Here is a 12,163-nt window from a genome sequence, read left to right as displayed (position 1 = left end):
TGTCTCCTGCTCTCTGCTCTTCTTTCTTAACAATCAATGCCTCCCCTTTGGCCAATCGCCACCCAACATAGAGTCCTGTCATTTAGTTTCAAATTCAAAGACACAAGTACATGTTCATGGGAGGTTCGGGGGGCGGGGCGGCTAGTGAAGGAGAAGTTACTAGAAAGCAGCTTATGCATAATAGACCTAAGATGGTTAGTGCACTACGAGCTCAAGATGAGATAGCAGCCTGATGAGCTGGCCAAGAGGGCTGATGGGATTTGGGGTTTCCTGAATAGAAGAAATTTTTCTACAGACCAAGAAGTCATAGTTTCATTTTCCCCACCCTGATCCTTCCATATCCACAATGCAGCATCCAATCCCAGATGCCACTCTGAAGGCCAAACATGTTGAGAAATGATTGGGCAAGAGAGAAAACTTGGAGGGAAACCAAATGTCACATTCAAATTTTTAAAAGGCCATCATGGACAATCCATGTTCCCCAAGACTGGCTATTAAGATGAGAGATGGCTTTCTATGGGGGAAAACCTCTTCCACAATCTAGGATAATTATGTTATGCAATGTCTGACCTTCTCAAGGTGACCTTTCCAGGAAGAACACTGGTGCTCAGAGACTCATCCTGAGGGTTAGTTAGAGGAGGCTGTAGATGAAATCTTGAGAAAGGTCCATGCTTTTTTTCTATTTGTTAGAGCACACAACCTCAACTGGCTCCTCATTGTTAGTAGATAATCCTTCTAGGCATCCCTTATTACTTCATTCTCTCACCCTCCATATCAGACTTTCCAAACTTTTTAAAATCACCCTTGGCTTTTACTACTCTTTTCAGCTGAGAAATTTGCCTCACATTTTACAGAAAAAAAAATTGATGCCCTCCATTGTAAGCTTCCTTTTCTCCTCTCCTTTTCTCATGTCCCTCAGATGTCATCTATCATTATTTCTTTCATTCTGTCTCACAAGCTGACGGCTTTGTGTAACTCTGCCTCACTTAAATCCAATTCACCTCAAGTCATCACCCATCATCCACTATTCATGACATCAGTGGTTTTCAAAAATGAAGAATGAGCTACAATAGGATGCATTGGTTTTCCTCCTTATCAGGAGTAAGGGGCTAACCCTTCTGGCTGTCCAAGTGGTCCCAATTCTCCCATGTATTCCATCATTTTCCCCTCTGCCATCCCCACTCTATCACTCCTCTTCCATCCCTGCCTCTCTACTGGCTCATTGTGTGCTGCCTACAAACATGTCCATGTCTCCCTTCCCTGAATGAACCCTCACTGAGTCCTTCCATGACCACTAACTATCTTCCTATAGCTCCTCTGCCATTTGTGGCTAAACTCCTTAAGAAAAAATCTACAACAAGGGCTCCGCCTTTTCTCTTCCCACTCTCTTTTTAACCTGTTCCAGTCTTTCTTCCAACCTTATCATAAACTGTAACTGTTCTCTCCAAAGTAACCAATGATCTCTTTGGTGACTAATCCAATGGCTTTTTCTCAATCCTCATTCCCCTGGAATTCTCTGCAGCCTTTGACACTGTTGATCATGCTATCTTCTCTCTAGGATTTTGGGACACCAACCTCCTACCTATCAGACCTCTTCTCAAGCTCATGGGTCACACTGCTGAACCTTAGATGTTCCTCGGTCCTGAGCTGGCTTCTCCCTCTATACAACTTCACTTGATGGTCTCATCAGCTCTCATGGATTTAATTACCAGCTCTATGCAGATGATTCTTAAATCTACCTATCCTGTCCCAATGACTTTGCTAACCTCCAGTCTTACATCTCCAACTGTCTTTCAAACATCTCAAGTTCTATGTCCAGAAGGCATCTTAAACTCAACATATCTACAGCTAAACCCATCATCTTTCCCCTAAACTCTCTTCACCTCCTACCTTCCTGATTACTATAGAGGACAACACCATCTCCTGGTCAGGAGTCATCCTGGTGTCATATTGTTTCCTCACTCTCTCACTCCACCCCACCATGTCTAATCTGTTGCCAAGACCTACATTTTACCCCATCAAAATTTCTTGAATAAGCCCCCTTCTCTATGACACTGCCACTATCCTGGTACAGACCCTTATCACCTTACACCTGGACTATTACAACAACCTGCTGGTGGGTCCACCTACCTTAAGTCTCTCCATGCTCCAGTCCATCTTTCCTAAAGGGCAGGTCTGTGCACACTCAATAAACCCCAGTGGCTCCATTACCTCCTAGATTGAATACAAAATGATCTGTTTAGCATTCAAAGCCTTTCACATCACTCACACCCCTACCCACCCACCCACAAATCCCACCCTTCCAGTTTTCTTATACTTTACCTTCCACCAGATACTCTTCAGCCTAGTGAGAAGTACCTCTGGGTTATTTCATGTACTAGATACTCCATCTTTCCCCTCTGAGCATCTCCCCTGGCTGTAATTCACACCCAGAATGCTCTTCCTTCTCATCTCTTCCTCCTGGCTCCCAAGCTTTCTTCAACTCCTATCTAAAATCTAATCTACAGAAAAACCTTTCCTAACCCCTTTTAATTCTAATGCCTTCCTATTGCCTTACTATTTATCCTGCATATAGTTCATATGTAGATATGTGTTTGCTTGTTGTCTCTCCCATTAGAGTGTGAGCTCCTTGAGAGCAAGGACTAAATTTTGCCTCTTTTTGTATCTCCAGCATGTAGCACAGTACCTGACACATAGTAGGTGCTTAATAAATATTCATTGACCACTACACTGAGTCTAGTGTTGTTGTTGTCCATCCTTGGCTTTCAGAGAGGACCAATGACATCATGGGTGATGTCTTGACTCAGGCATGAATTGAATTAAGTGAGACAGAGTTGCACAAAACCATCAGCCTCATTTTCTCTTCCTTTGAAGTTCAGTGGCAAGACACAAGTCAAGAGCACCAGCAACAGCCCAGGATGAAGTGGACGGGTGTCTATGATGTTAGACCAAGCTCTAAATGCTCCACAAAACCTACTTCGGCTGTCTTCATAACTACTGAAACAAATTGTTCTCATCTACCACTTTAGTCAGGGGGAGTCTTTACATGCTTGGGGTAGACATCCTCTTCACTCGCCATGTGTTTGAGGCCTACTGATTACCCTCCACCTGGTTAGCCCACCTGCTGAGACAGCTTACCAGGTTGTGGCCTCTTCTCATGTTAGAGCTTCTGGGAGCCACAGGTGAGAGTTGGGTGAAAGGTGGACCCCAAAGGTTGATGACCAGTAAGAGCTCAGCAGGCCCTCACACTGGAAGTGCTCCCTGAACATGAGTCTAGTGTTCAACTTAATTGTTCAATTTAATTAATTAGTGTTTAGTTTAATTGAAATCAGTCAGGAGGTGAAGGTTAGGCAGCTGAGGAAAACCTCTGTCTCAGAAATTAGAAGCCTGGGAAGGGGATGCCTGTAAAAGTAGAGGCCTTGAACAGATTTTTATTGAACATTTATTATGTGCCAGGCCTGGGGAGAACATATGAAAATAAGGAAAGAAAGATTAGAAAACACTTAAAGCAGGAGACATATAAAAAGATAAGTAAAGACAAAGACAAAAGAAAAACAATGGAGGCTTTGTGCTTTGGGGGCCATTAAATTACCCTTTAAGGTCCTCTGGAAGTATCTGGTCATCCTGCCTTTGCTCAAACTATATCTCATGCTTGGTATGCAGGCCCTTACCTTGAACCTTCTTCCTTTAAGAAACAGATCAAGAGTGACCTCCTACATAAAGCTTTTCCAGATTTTTCTAACCATTAGTTGGCTCTCTGCACTCTCTTATATTTAGCTACTTTATAATTATTTATATTTTATTTTCTTTATATTTATTTTTTTCCAAGGCAGTCGGGAGTTAAGTGACTTGCCCAGGGTCACACATCTAGTGAGTCTCATGTGTCTAAGGCCGTATTTGAACTCAGGTCCTCCTGACTCCAGGGCAGGTGTCCTATCCTCTGCACCACCTAGCTGCCCCCATATTTATTTCTTATATCCATATTATACTCATTAGAGCATAAACCCCTGGAGAGCAGGTATTGGCCCCATTAGTGGCACAGTGCCTGACATTGCATAAGAATAAGAAATGATTAATGCTTATTTTTTTATTTTATTAATTTATTTTGATTTATCAACAATCACCTCCATATGCTTTTGAGGTCAAAATTTTTCTACCCCTTCCTCCCCACCACCCTCCCCAAGACGGCACACAATCCAACATAGGCTATACATTTGCATTCCTATTAAACAAATTTTCACATTAGTGAAGCTGTAAGTAAAAATTACTCACTGGTGTTTTGCTTTTGACCCTCTGTCCCTCCCTTCCTTTCCCTTTTCTCACCCTTTAGCCTTACTGCTTCTTTCCTCCCTTCTATCCCCCCTCCCTTTTCTTTCACCTTTTCCCTCCTACTGCCTATAGGGCAAGTTAGATTTCTATACCTAACTGATTATGTTATTCCCTTCTTGAGCCAAATCTGATGAGAGTAAGGTTCAAACAATACCCACCCTCCTTCCTTCTTTCCCTCTGCTATAATAGGATTTTGCTATTATATTCCTTGGCATTGTCAATTTGGGATCTCTTTGAGGTGGTAACCTGTGTATTCTTTTTATGGTTATTTTACCTTCTGGTTCTAGGACTTCAGGGCAGTTTTCCTTCATGATTTCCTGAAAGATACTGTCCAGGCTATTTTTTTTTATCATGATTTTCAGGTAGTCCAATAATTTTTAAGTTGTCTCTCCTGGATCGATTTTCCAGGTTGGTTGTTTTACCGATAAGGTATTTGTTTTCATCTAGTTTTTTCATTTTTTTTGTTTCTACTTGACTGATTCTTGCTCTCTCATAGAGTCATTAGTTTCCATATGTCTAATTCTAGTTTTTAACAGATTGTTTTTTTCTGTTAGTTTTTGTACTTCCTTCTCCAATTGGCCAATAGTATTTTTAAGGGATTTGTTTTCTTCAGTGTACTTTTTTTCCAATTGGCCAATTGTATTTTTTAAGGACTTTTCTACCTCTCTCATTAGACTTTTAAAATCCTTCTTGAGTTCTTCTAAGAAGGCTTTTTGGGCTTCAGACCAGTTCATATTTCCTTTTGATGTTGCAGATGTGGGTTTGTTGACAATGTTGTCCTCTTCAGAATTTCTGTCTTGATCTTCACTCTTCTCATAATATGAATCTATGGTACATTTCTTTTTACTATTGGTGTTTCTTTATTCCCTGGCCTTTAAAGAGATTGAACTCTCCTGTTGGGGAACAGAGGTTGGTAGGGGAAGATGAGAGTGACTACCTTTTTACTCTGCCATCTTGGCTCCCAGAAGCAGAAGTCTGATTAATGCTTATGGATCAATTGATTGATCCAGTGTGTATAGTAGAAAGAACACTGGATATGGAATCAGGAGCCCTGGGAGAGATTTCTCGTTCTGACACCTACTAGTTGTATTTTGTTATCATTATTGGATTGTTTCAGTTGTGTCCCCAAGACAGAAACATGTCATGTTTCCTTCATGATCCCGTTCGAGGTTTTCTTGGCACAGATATTGGAGTGGTTTGCCATTTCCTTCTCCAGCTTATTTTACAGATGAGGTAGCATTGAGTGAATTGCCCAGGTTCACACAGCTAGTAACCATCTGAATCAGATTTGAACTGGTGAAGATGAGTTTTCCTGACTCCAGGCCTGGCACTCTATCCACTGTATCACATAGCTACCCCTAGGTGTCTGTATCCCCACCACCGAATCAAGTAGCTTCTTTAAACCTAAGTTCCTTCCACAATGAAAGAGGGATAGTTGTGATTACCCTGCGCAGTAAAATGTGGACAATGATATTTGAACTACCTACTTCACAAAAGCTTGGAGAGAGGAGGGCTTTAAATATAAATATAAACATATATATATATATATATATATATATATATATATATATATATATATGTAAAATATATATAATATAAAATTAAATATAAGTACAAAATTAAATATAAAAAACTTTAGGATACTAAGTAAGTTGGATTGTTATGATCATTGTGGGGGAAGGAAAGGGCAGGGACCACTCTGTGGTCCAGAGGGGTCAAACTCATTGGTACAAATAGCCTCAAAACTCCAGAGTGAGGCCCCAACCATATTAAAATGTATTTAGCAAATGTCCCAAAAAATAAATAAAAATGTAACACAGTGTAGATAATGTTAATTTGTCATTTTCTAAGTCAATATGCATTTCTATTTGAGTTTGATGCCATTTCTCTACTCCAACCCCCTTGTGTGACAGATGAGAAAATTGAGATCAAGGATGCTAAGCCAATTATCCAAAGTCACCCAACAAGGCAATGGTGCAGCTGGGGACCCAGCTAGGGATTCATGAGTCAAAATCTAGTGCATTTAGCACTACAAAACCCAATTTTTTCTTTTACCAAAAGCATAGTTTCCTATTTATTGGTACCTACATCATTGTATTTCATGGTTATACAAAGGCCTGAGGGTCAGGCCTTAATACCCAAGGATATACACCTTTTTTCAGTATATTCATTCAGTTCCCTCCCTTACTAAAGTCTATGAAATAGAGCTAATTTTGCTTTGGGATCTGGAAGGACACCAGGGCCATGGTGCTCATTCTGCTCAGCATTACTAATAATTGTGCAGGACTTTTCCTGTAACTGACTAAAGGGACAGATACTACCCTCAACCAACATTGACCCCAGATGATGTCCTGAGGTTGATTTTGTCAAAAGAAAATCCTTGGAATCAACTTGTTTTCTTGTTATCTTTTTCTTTGCCCTGAAAGTAGATTGCAGAGAAAGCCTGATTAATTGAGGTCACTGGTTGGGTTGATGCCAGTTCATCAAAGTGTAATTTAATGAAGAGAAAGCCAAGCTTGTTGCTTATGCAAAGCAGTGTCATTATATATAATGTTAGACTTGGGAGTGGGCTGGTAGCTAGTACAGTGGATAGAGTCAGGGAAACTCCTATTCCTGAGTTCAAATATGTCCTCAGACACTTGCTAGCTGGGTGAACTTGGGCCAGTCACTTCCCCTGTTTGCCTCAGTTTCCTCACCTGTTAAATGAACTAGAGAAGGAAATGGCAAACTCCTCTAGTATCTTTGCCAAGAAAACTCCAAATGGGGTCACAAAGAGTCAGAAAAGACTGAAAAACAACTCAACAAAAACAATAACAGTGAGTGCATGTATGGCTATGACAGATATTTTGTTATTCTCAGAAAGAAAATGAGTTGAAAAACAACAACAAACTAATAGAGAATTTGGAGCTTGCCTGGCCTGTCCTACTGTAGGGGAGGTGAGACATCTTGGCGTGTCCCAGGACTGATACAATGCATTAAATCCTTTTTTTCCTCCTCTTTGGAGGCGGTGACAATTATAGGGAGGAGACAATGGCTGCCCTGGGTCTGAGTACGTTTGGTACACGGGGATGTCCACAGGCCTGTGGGTGTGAAAGTGAGAGGACATAAATACAATAGGAAGAAATAGGCTGGGGGGTAGACCCACAAGTGACTGACCTGGAACGTGACTGTATGCTGGGAGGGGAGGAAGAGAGGTGCCTGTCCCAAGGTGTCCTGTTGTGTCTTAGAATGGTCACGGCTGCATCAGAGCTGTGTCATACCTAGAAACTGTTAGAAAACCCTTGTCTATAGAAGGAGAAACAACATGATAAGGTAGAACTTTGAGGCAGAGGACCCGGCCTCATAGTTCTGCTCTGTCACTAAGTATTTGAAGACCAGGCAACTTATCACATGTCTTAGGGCCTTGGTTTCCTAACATGTAAAAAGAGTGTTTTGAATGAGATGGGAATAAAGTTAGTGTGAAAACTGTTGGACCCTTGGTTTCACATCCTCCCCTCCATAGCGAACATTCTACAGATATGATCAGACATTGATGGGGACAATAAGTGACAACATATTGAAGAGCAAAGTCAGATGCATTCTCATCCTTCAAGAATCCCCCTCATAAAGCTCCTCATTCATGCTGATACCCCTGGGTACCTCAGCTAAATATGATATTACCCTGCACTAACTTCCCATAGCAGAATCTGTTTAAAGATTTAGTAACTGCATTTCAGTGAGTCAGTCAATAAGCATTTATATTTCCATGATTTGTTTTCTTTGTAATTCTGTAGATTTTATTGCATGCATTTAAATACATTATATGCACATTAAACACATGATTCTGAGAGGGGTCCATTGGCTTCCTTATGGATCATGCACGATGTCCATCATGGACCCCACGAAAAGGTCCACAACACACACAGAATTCACAGCCCCTCTCCTATGGTATGTTGTCTACCCCTTTCTGAAAGCATTTTCCCACCTTACCTAACACAATAGAGAGGCTGTGTACAGGAGAGCAGAGAGCTAGCTAAGAACCAGGAAGGCCAGTTTCTAAGTCCAGCGCCTGACTAAGAATTGCTTTGTGACCCTGGGCAAAACACTTAGCCACTAAGTGCTCAGGTAATTTCTGAGACTATAAGTAGTACAGAAGCTGCTGTACTGCAATGATGGGAGATTCATCATCTAGGGGAGGGGTTCAGTCCTGATGTAATGGATCACATCCTAAGCTTAGAATTGTGCCTGGAATAGAGTAGGTGTCTAATAAATGTTTATTGATTAATTAAACTTTTTGCTCTTTTCTTATACATTTATTTATTTTAAATTTCCAACATTCACTTCTATAAGATGTTAAGTGCTAAAATCTTCCTTTTCCCTCCAGTTTTCCCTGCCCAGGAAGGCCTGCAATCTGATATAGGCTTTACATGTAAAATTACACTACACGTGCTTCCACATACATTCCACATTATAAAAGAAGAATCAGAATGAAACAAAAAAACCAGATGAAATTAAAAAAAAGAGAAAAGAGCATACTTTGATCTGCATTCAGATTCCATAGTTCTTTCTCTGCATGTGGATTGATTAAACTTTAAAAAATAATTGATAACTATTTCAATATAATTAGTTTCTTTTGTAATCCTACATGTATGGTATATCTAAAACATAAGAAATATAATACTCCTAAGTACTAAAAACACTAAATATACTAAAAACATTATTACTAAATACTACTTCAAAAAATTACTGAGGGGTTCATAGATTGCACCAAATTGCCGAAGGAGTCCATGACACAAGGAGATTGAGACTCTTGTCCTAAGGAATTCCAAATGCCAGTGAAATCTCGGGCCCAATACCCCACCCCTATATGGCCCAGTGTTTATTTATTTCTGTACTTGTCTGTAATCTCCAATGTCACAGGCTCCCTGAGGCTGTTTCATTACCCTTTATATTCCTAGTAGTCTGGGAGCTCAGAACTTTGCACATAATACTGGCTCAACACATTTTTGTCAAATATTGAATGAGTGGGTAATTGAATGAACAAATGAACAAATGGATGGATAGATTGATGGATGGATGAATGAAAAAGCCAAACTGCCCTCCAAACCCAAAGTCCTCAGTGATTAAGAGAAAGACAGAATTGGGATGGAAAGTAGAGCCCTGGACTTTATGGGGATTCCTCAGACTTCTCTGTGAGGAGGGGCCCATTAATTTCCAGAAAGGATACAACTTTCTGAAAGCACCATCTTTATAACCCTTTCTTGGAGGAAGATATGCCTCAACTCTACCATGACCTGGTGTAATAAAAAAAGCATTGATTTTGGTAATGGAAGGCATGGATTCAAATCCTAGCTGCTCTAAGTACTGCCTGTGTGACCACGGGCAAGTTATCCACTCTCTTTGAGCCTCAGTTTCTTCATCTCTATACTGGGGGGCTGGAGTAGATGATATGGAAGGTCCTTTGCAACTCGGTGGTCCATAGAGTGGCTCACGTCTGTGACTAAGAGGCTGAAGAATGTCAGGAATTATCTGACACATGCCATGGTTTGGGGAAGGCACTCTTCCTTTTACAGAGCTGGATGGCTGCCAACAGCTCCGCCTGGGATGGCCTATAAAAGGTGTCCCTGCCTCTGGCTCCTCACCCGTCCTGGTTCTTCAGCAGAGAGATCCTGCCCGTGTCTGTGATCAGGGTGAGTGTCTGCATGAGAGGCCAGGGGAGGCTTGGAGGAGGGTGATGGAGGAAGGAAAGGAGAGAGCACAAAGCAGGGGGAGAGAGGAGTAGGAAGAGAGAAAAAGGAGAAAATAAAGCACTCAGTACAGTGCTCGGCACATAGTAGGTACTTAATAAATGTTTATAGATTGATTGAAAAAGGAGAGAGGGGCTGAGAAGAAAATAGGGGGAGCTGAATGAGGAGCTCAGCAGCTGGTGAAGAATACAAACTTCTACTTTGGATTTGGGGTCCATTGGATAGAGTGTTGGAACTGGAGTCAGAAAGAGCTGAGGTCAAATCCTGCCCCACACACTTACTAGCTGTGGGAAAGTCACTTAACCTCTGTCTGCCTCGGTATCCTCAATGTAAAATAGGGATAATAGTAGCACTTACAATCCAGGATTGTTGTGAAGATAAACTAAGATCGTACTTGTAAAGTTCTTTGAAATCTCAAAGTGCTGTGAAAATGCTATCATCATCATGACTATTATTGTAGACTGATGGAGCATCATTCTGGGTCAACCCAGAAGAAAAGCCAAGAGCTACATGTTTAGAGGGGGTGGGAGTAGCAGACATCTGTGTTCCTGGAAACTCCGTAGTGTCCTGTAATCTTTGTGATGGCCTGGGCATTCTGGGGAGGTCATTGTCCCTTGTCATCTAGAACACACATATGTGTGTATGCCTGTAAAGAGAGAGTCTGCAGAATTTATCAAATTACAACTTACCCATTAAATTAGTATAAAGCATGGACCTCTCATTACCTTGGCATAAAGAACCCTTTACATGATGAAAATCCTTCTGTCAATGTAAGTTAGCACCTCCTCTGCAGCTTCTATAGTCTCACAAAGTTGGCTAGAGCACTGAGAGGCTGTGACCTGCCCAGGGTCACACAGGCACTCTGTGTCACAGGCAGGACTTGACCCACATTTTCCTGGCTTCGAGGCTGGGTCCCTGGCCAGGACACAATGCTGCCTATCAGGCCACATAGACATGTTCACAAAATATTCCTAACCCTCAATAGTAGTGGTATATATTCATTTCCCTGATCTCCAAATTTTTGCCTAAATACATTTGTGTATAAGAATAAATTTTAAAATATTTGCTATTAGATACTAATATGTTATAGATATAATTCATCTTCACAGTGTGGATTGATTCATAATGGGGGGAAGAAGATTCTCTGGGATTGAAGGATCTGAAAAACTCCATTATTGTCTTTCAGGTCTACTAAACTCACCCAGACATGTCCTACCAGCAAAACCAGAAGCAGTACCAGCCCCCTCCCAAATGCCAGACCCCCAAGTACCCTCCCCAGACTCCATGCTCTGCTCCTGTGTCTTCTGGCTGGGGCGCCAGCTCTGGAGGATGGGGTAGCTTGGGAGGATGTGGTACCTCAGGAGGATGGGGTAGCTCTGGAGGATGCAGTAGCTCTGGAGGATGGGGTAGCCTTGGAGGATGCGGTACCTCAGGAGGATGGGGTAGCTCTAGAGGATGCGGTTCCTCAGGAGGATGGGGAAGATTTGGAGGATGGGGTAACTTTGGCTCTGGAGGTGGCTGCTCTCTCTTTTCTCATAATTGGAGAACCCCTAGATGCAGGGGCCTGAGCCCTGGCAGCTGTGACAGTGGCTGTGGCCGCAGACAGCAGTCTGGGGGCTGTGGTGGTGGCTCTGGGGGCTGTTACTGACCTGCTGCCCTTGGCTGAGGAGTAGAATTTCAGGAATCAAGAGACCACTGCCCAGCCTCTTCCATTCCCATCCCTCCTCCTAAGCTGCTGAGATGTCCTTTGGGAACAGAGACACCCCAGGATTATCAATTCATCTCCTCTCAAATTCCCCAGATTTCAGAGTTGAATCGAACCTTCTCTGCCTCATTTGTCTAATGCAACAATAAAGCTCTATCTGGTCAAAGATGCCTCCTGCTCTCTGCTCTTCTTTCTTAACAATCTATGGCTCCCCTTTGGTCAATCACCACCCAACATAGAGTCCTGTCATTTAGTTTCAAATTCAAAGGCACCAACATATTTTGGAGTGAGGGGGGAGAAGGAGAAATTACTAGAAAGCAGTTTATGCATAATAGGTGTAGGGTGGTTAGTGGACCACAAGCTCAAGATGAGATAGCAGCTGGATGAGCTGGCCAAGAGGTCT

The 12,163-nt window shown here is 42.0% G+C and overlaps 1 long non-coding RNA gene across 1 annotated transcript; it reads left to right on the top strand.

Moving 5' to 3' along the window:
* Window positions 1–9,918: 9,918 nt before the first annotated feature.
* LOC110216992 (uncharacterized) lies at window positions 9,919–11,928 on the top strand. Its single transcript, XR_002326932.1, has 2 exons — window positions 9,919–9,998; window positions 11,242–11,928. It is a non-coding gene; the product is annotated as an uncharacterized LOC110216992 (long non-coding RNA).
* Window positions 11,929–12,163: the final 235 nt, after the last annotated feature.

Source organism: Phascolarctos cinereus, unplaced genomic scaffold (assembly GCF_003287225.1).
Source record: "Phascolarctos cinereus isolate Bilbo 61053 unplaced genomic scaffold, phaCin_HiC Scaffold_5;HRSCAF=322, whole genome shotgun sequence".
NCBI lineage: Eukaryota > Metazoa > Chordata > Mammalia > Diprotodontia > Phascolarctidae > Phascolarctos > Phascolarctos cinereus.
This window is presented reverse-complemented; position numbering and strand designations above follow the sequence as displayed.